Source organism: Pleurodeles waltl, chromosome 6, assembly GCF_031143425.1.
Source record: "Pleurodeles waltl isolate 20211129_DDA chromosome 6, aPleWal1.hap1.20221129, whole genome shotgun sequence".
Lineage (NCBI taxonomy): Eukaryota > Metazoa > Chordata > Amphibia > Caudata > Salamandridae > Pleurodeles > Pleurodeles waltl.
In genome coordinates, this window is record NC_090445.1 from 1,700,901,822 (window position 1) to 1,700,913,842 (window position 12,021).

Consider the following 12,021-nt stretch of genomic DNA (forward strand, 5'->3'; position numbering starts at 1 on the left):
ATTGGACTATAGCTCTTAATCCAAAAACTGGTAAAAAAATATTTATTACTGAACCTTTTTACCTTGCAAACCATTATTAATTTGTCTATTTGTTATATCGAATTGTGTGACTGTGACTTTTGTTGACTATTGAGTATTTTGTTCTACCTATAAGGAAACCTTTCATTGAGAAACAGGATTGTTTTCTCTCTTTTTTGGTCTCAGCTAGACAGGGCTTGTGCACCTCTTTGTGACATTTTGTATATACTTTGTGGGCTTCAGTCCACCCGCTGGCTTTCCATTTGCTGGCTCCACCGTCGCTCTCCTATCCATTCTTCCCGTTTGTCCATGGCATACATTGGTCATATCTTTTGCTGTGTTCAACCCTCCCCCAAAATAGGGACCAACTACTAGATCAATACACTGGTCACCATTTTAGCATGTGTTCCAGGAACTACTTTCTTCTTTCTTGATAAGCAATTGACATGGTGGACCATGTTTTCAGACCCTTTGAGCTCCTCTGTAAACCGGACAGTAAATTTTGGGCCAGATGTATCATCACGGCCCTTTGCGATTCGGAAATAGCGATTTTTAAGAAATCGCTATTTCCGACTCGCAAAGTGCCATGTATCACATTTGCGATTCGGTAAAAGCGATTTCTTAAAAATCGCAAATGCTATTACCGAATTGCAAATTGCGATACCGGCCCTATTCGCAGCTATGGGCCTGGTGGCCCATATATGCGAATGTTTTGCATTTCCAAAATTGTGATTTCTAAACCAGAAATCGCAATTTTGGAAATGCAAAACCCCAGGCTGATGGGGGTTAAGGCCCACTCTGCTGCACCCCAAAAAATTTTGGGGGGACATGTAAGGTGCACACATGCCAAAAGGGCATGTGTGCTCTACATGTACAATTTAAAAATGCATTTTAAATGCATTTTTAAATTTTGCACATGGTTACCACTGAGTTCAACTTGGTGGTAATTAGCGATTCCTAAATGCCCAAATCGCATTTAGGAATTGCATCATACATGTGCTAAGAAATCGCAAATAAGGAATCCTTATTTGCGATTTCTTATTTAGAGAGTCGCAATTTGTGACTCTCTAAACAGGGTCGCACTATTAAGGAATCGCTATTTAAGCGCTTAAAATTGCGTTCAGAATGTATTTCATACATTGTGAAATGGCATTTTGCATTCGCACTGTTTGCGAATGCAAAATGCTTTCATACATCTGGCCCTTTGTTCTTTATCTCCTCACACTTGTGTTCATTCCAAGACTGAGGTCAAATGTCAGACACTGTCTGGCTACCTTCCCCTTTGCCATCTCCTCACCACACCCCACCCCCCCAAAGCTGCTTGTTTTTCTTATCACAGCATTCACCCTATTTACTCACATTCAAAGCAACAACAAAAAATCTGCTTGGAATATTTGGGCAAAATGTCAAAGATTTTGAACATTTGTGGAATATAAGCCACAAGTAGTTAAGTTACCTTGTTCGGAGATCCATCTTATTTGCTGGTGAGCTTCAAGTCCCTCGCAGAGTATATTTGATTAAATTTAACACCTAACTCTTATGCGCCTGCCGAGGGCATTATGCATGGTGAGACCTGAAGGGGTTTAGTTTATTGAATGCGAGATCGTAACGCTCGATTAAACGTAATACCGCCCATTGCCGTGCTACTGTTACTGGGAAACAGACTCACGAGGAGAGAGATGATGGTCACTGGGTACTGCAAAGATTGATCAGATGAACCAAGATGACACCAGTGAGACACTCCGTCGGTCTGCATCTGAATTCAAACTTTTTTTGTTTAACAAATTGGTTCATTTAAGAGACACATTTTGTTCTGCTAACTTCCAGTGGTTCTGTGCTTACACTCATAAACAGAGTTATGTTTGTGGTTATTGTATTTCTAAAGCAGCCTCCAGCACTTGTATGTACACTTTGAATTCTGTTATGTAAACAAATCGGTTTTCCAAACTAGCTTGGGGTATTTGTATGCAGGGCAAATTGTTGCCTTCCCATAACTTGCTATTGTGTAGTGCTTTATTCTTCATTCAGCCACTTGTAAGACAGGTGGCTTTTTTGCCCAAATTGATGACATTCAATTAGCTGCTATATGAAAGCTATGCATTCTGGTATCCAGAGCTCCAACATAAGTAGGATGAACTACTTGCACGTGCCCTGGGGTGTTGCCTATGTCACAATGAAGTATTGCTTCTAACTATAATGTACATGCTGCACACACATGTGTGACAAAGAGGCCACACATGTGTCCATAGCTGTCTGTCCTATACCTGTCCTGTGCTTGCAAAGCTTGCACTCTTGCTGCCAGTACAGCGACTGTTCTGTGAACAGGAAACGGTGGCGCTTGTAGTGTTTTGTGTACATTGAACCGTGAGTTCATGAGGTGCCAACATGCATACGATGGGCCCATTTGTTTTCCGCCCAGGGCGCTGCTGGTCCAAAGACCGGGCCTGCTTTCAGCCTTGTGAACAGCAGATGCGCTGCTAGACAACATGGCTGAAAGACATCCACATTGACAAGGCCAATAGCTCAGGCCTTGACGAGATCTATTGACTTTGCCAATGCTTGTTGTCTCTGAAGGGTGTGAGGATGGGTGGATTCCAGGAGGACCATGAGGTGTGCGGCTGTTTTCAGAGAGCAAGGATTCAGCTAGTAGCTGGTGAGTGAGAGAGGGAGAGAGAGGGAGAAAGGGGGGAGGAAGAAGGGGGGGCGCTCCTGCTGCGCTAAATTTAACAATTACAAATAACGAGGGGAGGAGCCGAGGGCAGCCTAAAGTGCAAAGGAAAGAAGGCATGCAAGTTCATTATCCTCTGCCATGTCTGCAAGAAAAATTAAAATAGCAAAAGAGGTCAGTCGCCTCAGATCAAACACTGCATCACGTCATTCACGAGATGATGACTCTACACCCCCCTAGTGCCGCTCCACATCTGTACCAGGGTGGATGTAACTCTGTACCAGGGTGAATGTTCTTCACTAGAATCTAATGGTTTCTCTGCATCTCAACATGTTATAGCTCCTGGAAGCCAGCAGGCAGTGCCCCGTGGTTCCAAAGGTGGATCTGCGTGTGTTCCCTACTGTCCTGGAGCCTAGATACCAAGAACGCAGAGGCTTCACCCAGCAGTGCTGGAACAGAGTGCAAACCGCTGGGCTCCACTGACGTCTCCTCAGCCGCTTGCAGTCTGACACCCGAGAATTATTCCAACAGTGTCCTGGGGGACAACGGATGAGAGGTGCAACCTACCTCCCACACCTGCACTGTGGACCTCTGGGCAACACTCACACTGCAGTGGGCGATCTGGTCGGATTCACAATCCTTTGTCTTCACGGATGTTCTCTGCTCGTATTAAGTTTCAATAATTATGAATCTTGGGGCCACGGGCTCGTGTGCCAATGTTTGTCAAAAATATGCCACTCCGTCATCCTTCCTCCATCCACTGGCTTTCCCAATGTCCAGATAAATGTTTTCAGAAGCTGCCAGATTCCAGGATCTTGGAGAAACTTCTCTCTAGGCCTTGATTAGGGGCACATCTAACTGACCTGTGACGAGCAGGCTCTGGGAGGCTTCCACAATCCCAAACTGCAGCCAGATGGGCTGGGGAGAAGTCCCTGCTCTCCTCGGCCTGTGGTGGGCTGTGAACACGAGCCCTGCTCACCAGCGCCGGGCCCAGGGTGTGTGTGTGTGTGTGTGTGTGTGTGTGTGTGTGCCTCACCAGCGCCGGGCCCGGGTGTGTGTGTGTGTGTGTGTGTGTGTGTGTGCCTCACCAGCGCCGGGCCCAGGGTGTGTGCGCGTGTGTATGTGTGTGTGTGTGCCTCACCAGCGCCGGGCCCAGGGTGTGTGTGTCTGTGTGTGTGTGCCTCGTCAGTGCCGGGCCCAGGGTGTGTGTGTGTATGTGTGTGTGTGTGCCTCACCAGCGCCGGGCCCAGGGTGTGTGTGTATGTGTGTGTATGTGTATGTGTGTGTATGTGTGTGTGTGTGCCTCACCAGCGCCGGGCCCAGGGTGTGTGTGTGTGTGCCTCACCAGCGCCGGGCCCAGGGTGTGTGTGTGTGTGTGTGTGTGCCTCACCAGCGCCGGGCCCAGGGTGTGTGTGTATGTGTGTGTGTGTGCCTCACCAGCGCCGGGCCAAGGGTGTGTGTGTGTGTGTGTCGGGAGGGTTGGGGCTGTAAAGGGCACCTGCTGCCTCTCCGGAGCCCTGCTTGCACCCCAGGGACTCCGACTGACCACCTCTCAGTGCCAGGCTCCTCGTGGGACTGGGATCTGCCGTGGGAGGGCAGGACGTCACGCCCAGAGACAAACATCTCTCAGTAGCCCTCACAACCCAGGCCCAGCATGAGACTCCTCGAGTGAGCAGTCCACACCCACCCCAGGCTGCAAACTGACCATTGAGGCGCTAGAACTGGCGGAGTCTCAGAGGGACACTCATCTCCACGTGTATCCGTCCATCCTGAGGGTCTGGAACTTGTGAACTATGTGCCCTGAAAAGCACAAAGTAACTTTCTCTGTGACCCATGTGGTACCACACCATTAAATTAAATTGGTAAGTAGCTGCTGGTCTTCTCTGCATCAGCAACAGCAGTTGCTGGGTGGATGCGGGGGTCACTTACACCACACCCACACCAATATTCTACCTTTTGACCGGCCCCACCCACGGTCCTTTTGTTCAATTCAGTCTTGTAATCCCCCACCCCACCCGGCAATTGTTGCCAAAACCAAAAATTAAACCCCACACCTAACAATGAAGTCCATCTCACCCATCACTGCCCTGGCTTATGATCCCAGGGCCAGGGAGATCACGCCTGGCCAGTAGCGGTGAATGTGCAAGAGGCCATCCCTCCAACCCGCCCCCCTTCTCCCACCTCCCAAAGACCACAGATTCAGCTCACTTTGTGTCCGAGCAGCAACAGCAATGTGCTTCCAGCTGGCAGCTGCTCATGTTCTTTTTCATCCTTGGTAGTCCCAATGGGTGGTAGGTCATCACCCCTCACGCTCATCCACACCTGCTGCCCCTGTCAGGTGTACCTTTCCAGGGGCAGCTCCTCCTCTAAGGCAGAGGAGCATCGCCCCACTGGATTGTAGAAAAAGGAAAAATACAATGATAATAGCGCTATGTTATTATCATTTTATTTTTCCTAAGAGTAAGGGGAGGGGCTGGGCAGGAGCGGGCCGGAGGAGGGGTATGTTTGGACAGCTGTGTTGGTCGGCCAAACAGACATGCGCACTTTGCATGTTCACTTCCTGGCTGCATTGCACAGCCAAGTGAAGACCATGCACAGACTCCCACTCCCAGTCTGGGCGGTGAAGCAGGCCGCTCAGACCAATCACCATGCTGCTGTCATGCTGGTGACAGCTGGATCATGATTGGCTGGGAGCCTGTGTGCAGCCGGAAGGGGATATGCACGGAGGAGAGAGGAACACGTCATCCCAAGAAGGTAAGTGTTTTTTTAATTTATTAATGTATTCTTTAACACCCCCCTCTTGCCCCGTCCCACCCCACCAGCCCCGTTTAGTGGCCGCCGCCACTACACCCTTCTGCTTTCTATGTGTGCTGCATCACTCTTCACAGGCTCCTCCTCTCTTATTCTCTCTCTATCTTTTGTTCTCTCGGTGTTTTTCTCTCGCTCTCTAATCCATTCATCCTTCAAATGTCCCTATTGTTAGAGAGCGGTGTCCCTTTGAAGCGCTATCACTGCGAGGCCGGTCCTCTCAGCTTCTGGAGAATGTTTCCCCCCCACCCTGGTGAGAACCTCCACTTCTTTCTCCCCATTTACAGCACTGGAAGTTTTCATTGGCACGCGCAGTGACCCTGTTTTGCATTAAATGTAAATGAGCTCTTGCAGGAAGAGTGGTTTTCTGTGCACCTGACACATTTTACAAAGTTGCATTTTGATAACTCCCTTGAGTGTGAGGCGAGGATTACACAAACTGTGATTTTACAATTTCTTCTCAAAGGCTGGGGCAGTAGACCGGTGGCTGAGGTGCAGGGCCTGGAGGTTTAGTATTAGCTGTTCAAGTGCTTAGGGTTGCATTCATGTTACCTTTATTCTGGGGTTCTGCACCCCGTTTATTGACGTCACTGTCGGTGACAGCATGGGGCATGGATAGTCGACACAATGCGTTTGCACAACCCCTTCATATGACTTCATATGTTCATATGTTCCAGCACATGGTGTAATTCAGGTCTGATGGGGGCCCGCACGTCACCCTGGTACCCCCACCCTTAGCATGTGGATCTCACTCTGAGCCCAGCCAATGTCCTCCTTTACCTCTTCCTATTCTAAAAACATATTCTTTATTTACCTGTCCCTGCCCCCTCTCCTCTTCCTCTTGTCCCACCTCACTCTGCCTTCTGCGTGTGTGTGTTTGTGTGTGTTTGTGTGCGTGTGTGTGTGTGTTTGTGTGTGCGTGTGTGCGTGTGTGTTTGTGTGTGCGTGTGCGTGTGTGTGTGTGCGTGTGTTTGTGTGTGTTTGTGTGTGTATTAGTTGTTACCTGAAACTTCAGGAGCATGTATGTGAGAGACAACTGTGTCTGCAGTGTGAGGGAATGACATGTGAACAAGTGTCTGCAGGTGTGAGTAAGCCTGTGTACAAGTGTTAGTGAGGGTAACTGAGCATGAGTGAGGGTATGGTTCATTGTGAATCAAGGTGCGTGAGACAATGCACGTGTGAAGTGCATCAGGGAGCAAGTGACAGACTTCTGAAATCAGACATTTTGTTTCTGCTTGCTTTGCATGTTTTTCTTTCCCACTAGCTGCTGTTTTCAAGGTTCTGCTGTTTGTAGGTAGATTGTTTCATGTATTAGATGACTGATAGTGAACTTCTCAGCCAAGAAGATGTGCTGTGATGGGAGAATCACATCATGAGAGAGCTGGTTGTGCCCAACAACGTGTCCATTGATACATCCAAGGACACAATAAAGCATTGACGATTGTGTTATCCTGAGAAGGAGGGGAGATCACCTGCTCCCAGAAAGGGAGGAGGTTTCAGTGGCCACAAGGGTGGGAACTAGAGGGAAGGTCGCCAGAGAAGTGCTCTTGAGTAATAATAATGTGTGTTCCTGAGACTGGGATAGCAGCTGCTGTCCTGAGTGTGACTGGAGAAGATCTACCCATGCCTCTGCTGAGTTCCCTGCTGGAGCGTGAAGGTTTTATGCTGCATCATCCTTATTCTAACGCTGACTCCTTCCTCATCCCACCCACTGCTAATTAACATTTTACTTATTTAAAAATAGAGAATGTCCCCCATGGAACGCGCCTTTTGGTATTTTACATTCTGTATGTAATTGCTGTATTCATTTTGTTCTGTGTTATACTACAACACCACCTACTTCATAATAAAACAATAAACAATATACAAGAGGGAGCGCTAAAGAAGTCTAACGTTTTTTTCTTCTTCCTTTAAGTTATTCAAACTTGGATGATACTGAAACATTTCTTGAAAGTCTTATCATGCGAGTGTACGGTTCTTCTTAGAGATCCAGTAAAGCAGGTGCCATGAAGACATGTTACAATCCAGGTATTTTCCTTTATTACTCATTCAACATCAGCCCAGGCAACGCGTTTCAGAATCCACAAAAGAAAAATCATTCAGAATATAGCACAATATCATAATACAATTCCAAACACCAAAGAACACAATTTCCTATATAATGCTGCTCCGGATGCCTGGGGATCACAGTTTGGCACTTCTGCGGATCTGAATCCTACTTTCATCCATGTAGGGTCGAGAGTTCAGATGCGTTGCAATAATCTCCGCAGGCTCATCTACGTTGAATGTGTGGTGTGCGGGGTGTAACCCGGTATATTACCGTCTCCCCCGGAAGCGGTGACAGGCCTGGCAGGAACAGAGGTTGTGTCTGCCAGTAGCGCCCACCTGATGGAGGGAGGTAAGGAGAGGGCAGTGACCTTGGGGACCTCAACTTACCCATGCCCCCCACCTGAGATTGTCTGGAGCCTCCAGTGGTCCCTGAGACTCTCTGCACCTGACCGCGCCCCCCCTGGCCCCGGCTAGTTTTGATGGTGCCCCGGGGTGCAGCGGGCACAGCTTGGGATCCGCCGACCAAACTGCACCGTCCCAGAGACTGGAGGGTGGGAATTGAAGCCTGAGGCTTTTCTGATTGGAGGTGTTACCGTCCAATCAACACACGGCAAGGGAGGTGCCCTCTATGGTCCGCACTCCGTTCCAAACCTTATTGGCTAAATGAACGCGAAGGGCTCTTTGTATTGGAGGATTTGGGATCCAATGAGGATTCAGGATGTATCAAAGTAGGGATGAGGAGTGAGGAATGAAGATGTCCTAAAATGGATGAGAAGTTAGGGATGATGGAAGAGAAGTAGGGATGATAGATGAGAGGTAGGGATGATGTATGATGGTTGAGAAGTAGGGATGATGGATGAGAAGTAGGGATGAGGAGTGAGGAATGAGGATGTCCTAAAATGGATGAGAAGTTAGGGATGATGGAAGAGAAGTAGGGATGATAGATGAGAAGTAGGGATGATGTATGATGGATTAGAAGTAGGGATGATGGAACAGAAGTAGGGATGATGGGTGAGAAGTAAGGATGATGGATGAGGAGTAGGGATGATGGAAGAGAAGTAAGGATAAGAAGCAGGGATGAGGGACGAGAAGTAGGGATGATGGATGAGAAGTAGGGCTGATGGACGAGAGGTAGGGATGATGGATGAGAAGTAGGGATGATGTATGATGGATGAGAAGTAGGGATGATAGATGAGAAGTAGGGATGATGTATGATGGATGAGAAGTAGGGATGATGGAAGAGAAGTAGGGATGATGAATGAGGAATAGGGATGATGTATGATGGATGAGAAGTAGGGATGATGAATGATGGATGAGAAGAAGGGATGATGGATGAGAAGTAGGGATGATGTATGATGGATGAGAAGTAGGGATGATGGAAGAGAAGTAGGGATGATGAATGAGGAGTAGGGATGATGAATGAGGAGTAGGGATGATGTATGATGGATGAGAAGTAGGGATGATGAATGAGGAGTAGGGATGATGAATGAGGAGTAGGGATGATGTATGATGGATGAGAAGTAGGGATGATGGATGAGAAGTAGGGATGATGTATGATGGCTGAGAAGTAGGGATGGTGGATGAGAAGTGGGGATGATGTATGATGGATGAGAAGTAGGGATGATGGATGAGAAGTAGGGATGAGGAGTGAGGAATGAGGATGTCCTAAAATGGATGAGAAGTTAGGGATGATGGAAGAGAAGTAGGGATGATAGATGAGAAGTAGGGATGATGGATGAGAAGTAGGGATGATGGATGAGAAGTAGGGATGAGGAGTGAGGAATGAGGATGTCCTAAAATGGATGCTGTAGGCGTGACATTCTATGGTTGTTCGCTGTTTAATGAAGGTTTTTGACTGCGACACGAGTAGAACCTTTTCACGCGGAGACTTTGAGACAATGTTATGTCTGCGGCCGCCTGAAGGGATTGCAGACTGTCGTCGAGAAGCAGCTGGTAGTCACGACATGTTCTGAGAGACGGGGCTTTCCATCAATGCTATTAGACATGAGCTTCAACCTATCAGGTTCCACTGTTTCTGGTTTCCTCTCTGGTCCGCCAGGAGTGATTAGTGCCAGATTCATGAGGTTTGGGAGGTTATGGGAGGGGTTCGTTTGATTGAACAATTTGAGTTTTTAGAGCAAGCGTAAAGCGCTCCCGTGTTGCAATCTTTCTTTGAGCTTCTAACCGAGCCCAACTCACGTCAGTGTCTTTCATTGGTTCTTGGGCTTGTCTTTTAAAATCTGCTTGCTTTCAATAGTGGAAGGCATGCATAAGTCATGCCTTTTCTGGTGTTTAGCCCTATTGGAGCGCGGGAACCAAGTACTGAAAACATAGAGGCTCCACATTTTCAGTCCGGGTTCTGGACTACTATTTTTTCTTTTCTTTTTTCGCAACAGGATCTCGTTGGGCAGAAGTCAAGAGCTTTGCATGCCATCGACCATGTTACATAGTTAATTGCACTTTTGCCGGTTACATGGATAATTGCATTTTTGCGATAGGTTTCACTACGAGTGAACTTTTATTTCCCTTTGTGTGTCTGCTTTGCACTGATGCCACCAGCTCGCTTATGTGAAACCTTTACTTTTCAGGTTATATGCAAAGAAAAGTCCAGTTAGTTATGTAAAACCGTTTTAATTTTAAATTTATGTGGCAAGAAAAGTCCAGTTAGGAGTTTACAGTGCTAATTGCTCTAGCTCAAGCAAATGTGAGATCGGTTGCATTGCAAATGCTTGTTTACCAATACTAGCGGTTAGAGCTTTATATAAAGAGGAGACCGGAGATACTCGATGACACATTGAAGGGCTTCGCACAGGACACTTTGCCTCCTTCTCGGCAATATCTTGAGGTTACTTGCTATGGACTTACGGGGGCGCTGTTTTTGTGAGTGTATGTTACCTGACAGTGGTGGAAGGTTGGAAATGTAGGCGTTGTGATCTATGGATGGGTATTGTTGAAATCAGCAGGTTAATTATGAGAAGCATGCTCGATTTGGTATGATGGTTTATACTAGGGGTTAATACATTAGGTTTTTCTAGAAACAACATTCACTGGACAGATCTTCTTCTCAATCTATGTTTTTAGGTCCTACTGAGGAAAAGGAAACATTTTTGCTACTGGAAGGGCTTTTCTAGTGAAGGGTGAACAATCACGCGGATTATAAGGGAGTTGGGGGAAGCTTCAGAAATGATTATTTGGAAATAAAGTGTTTTTTATAAGGAAGTCAACGTCAGTGTTTGCTTATATGTGGGATCTTTAATATGTATATCCCAGTTGATTATAGGCACGTATACATGTTTAAGGCTGTATTAATGATAGATAATGTGGGACACTAATTATATTAGTATTATGAGATATATAGTCCTAATTGACCAATAATGCAACAGAACTTGCTTGTGGGAAGGTTATGCACCTTAAATTATTGCATATTGCTGTCAATTCTTGTGAATGTTGATATGGGGGACCATGACATGTTTTTATTGTATATAGGAATTGTTTTATATTGGTGTTTGGAATTCTATTATGATGTTGTACTATACTTTGAATCTATTTTCTTTTGTGGATTTTGTACATTATTGTTGTTTTTTTTGTTTTCAGCCCTGATGAAGTCCCATTTTGGGGCTGAAACACATTGACTGGGCTGATGTTGAACGATTAAGAAAGGAAAATACATGGATTGCAACATGACTCCATGACTCCATGACTCCTGCTTTACTGGATCTCTAAGCAGAGCCGTACACTTGTGTGATAAGACTCTCAAGAAATGTTTTAGTATCATCCAAGTTTTGAGCAACTTAAAGAAAGAAGACATTTTTTTTTAGATTTCTTTAGCACTCCCTCTTGTATATTGTTTTGTGTTAAATTTATGGTCTCTGGGCAATAGGACCATTGGGAGGTAGAGTGCTGTTCTTGCATTCTCTGAGAACTAACACCTGTGCAGCTGTTAGGTGGCATTATTACTCCTATTATTGCATCTGTCACCTACCTGATAACCTTAAGCTGTAACAAGATTGTTTGAAATTATAAATATAGATGACAGCTGACCCAATTGGACTAAAGGTGTTCATAAACCTTTTGACCTATGTTAAGATTCTCCTTGTTTTTTTCTGTGAGGCCACATTGGTTTCACTGTTTATGGAGATGCGTGCAAATGCTGGCTTCTTAACTTCTCTCCATGTTGACAAACAAAGGTTCATACAACCAGTGGTGGGGTCTGTATGATGATTACACCTGACGTCTGATATTCAAAGACTCTTGATCCATCACTGTCTACCTTTCCACCTCCTCCCTCTCTCTCTCTCTCTTGGAGGCTCCCTGTGCCTGTCACTGTTAACCTCAAGAAGCTGGGGAAAGTAACAGAGGCACCAGGAGTGACCCTGAGCTATCAAACCAGCCCCCAGTGCTCACATCACCGGGGACATGCCTGCTGGAATAGAAGGCCTCTCTGGTCCTGATTGAACTCTTCCCCAATCGTGTCTATG

The 12,021-nt window shown here is 46.4% G+C and overlaps 1 long non-coding RNA gene across 1 annotated transcript in view; it reads left to right on the forward strand.

Moving 5' to 3' along the window:
* The window catches only part of LOC138302208 (uncharacterized), a 67,148-nt gene extending 55,520 nt beyond the window's left edge, over positions 1-11,628 (forward strand). Inside the window, exon 2 of the long non-coding RNA XR_011205338.1 lies at positions 11,138-11,628. This is a non-coding gene — a long non-coding RNA (uncharacterized lncRNA). The remainder of the gene's footprint in view (positions 1-11,137) is intronic.
* Positions 11,629-12,021: the final 393 nt, after the last annotated feature.